Genomic DNA, 1,156 nt, shown 5'->3' on the forward strand with positions numbered 1-1,156 from the left:
TCAAGGTGATAAGTAAGACCTCCCAACGTCCTACAACTATCTTTTTTCACATACTTTTCTTCGGCAAAAGAACACGAGAAGGACGCGAACACATTTTTGAAAAGACCGCAATCGTGTGTTCCTGATATATTTTTTGGTTTTGTTTTCAGGATCGCTGTCTGGCCTACTTTTGTATCTCACAAAAGATAGCGATTGGTGAGTTTTCCCTAACCACCACTTATAAATTAAGTACGTTCGTTTTCCTTCAAAGCTTCTTTCCAACAAGACTAGCGCGATTCTTCAGCTTATTATTGGCTTGTCAAACTGTGGCTTTTTCCAGAATTTCGCAATGGGTTAAAAATCACCAGACGAAACCTCGTCGACGTCGGTTTCTATATTCTTTGCTCTCATTTACTGGTGGTCGTAAACCTGACAATCTGTCGTTGAACCTTGAGTGGCAATCTCCGTGTATCACGGAGCCTAAATGCTGCTTTCTTCAGTTTGAGGTATAGTCATGATTATATTATAGTCATAGTCATGATTTTCGACAAATTTATCTTGAAGTTTTAATGGCGGATAAGGCAATAAGTATTTTGATATTGAGCCAAGATATTATTACAATGAGATAACTACACCAAAACTGACATGTTTTGTATTTAGTAACATAAGTCATTAGATAGTTGAAAATTCTATTGGATCAGGGTGCAAGTTGGCTGTGATATTTGTCTGAATTCTCCCTTCACCAAATGTACAAAATCAGGGTGCCACACAACATTTGTCAGTCAATTTCCCTCACTCACTTCACATTGCTAATAACTTGGCATAACAAGGAATTGAAAAAATCATTTATGTTTGAGGTGAGCGCGAATTGTTTTTATTCCAAATAAAAACTTGCCCTTCGCATGTTAATTCAAATATTTTGGTGGGTTAATGAGTGGAAATTGGTATTAAGGACACGTCAACATTGTTTCTTGAGGTGCCNGAAGCGATACTGGAAGCTGAAGGGCAACGGATCCGCGATCACCTCTGCCGCGGAAATGACATCCTCAATGTAAAACGCCAAAATGCTCATGAAGGACTGGCAGTAACGGCCGCAATAAGAAGAGGACTGTGACCTTGTTGGACAGAGTCAAGGCCAAAATAACCGTGGATTTGACACAGCTCACGCATAGGATAC

Source organism: Tigriopus californicus, chromosome 12 (genome assembly GCF_007210705.1).
Source record: "Tigriopus californicus strain San Diego chromosome 12, Tcal_SD_v2.1, whole genome shotgun sequence".
Lineage (NCBI taxonomy): Eukaryota > Metazoa > Arthropoda > Copepoda > Harpacticoida > Harpacticidae > Tigriopus > Tigriopus californicus.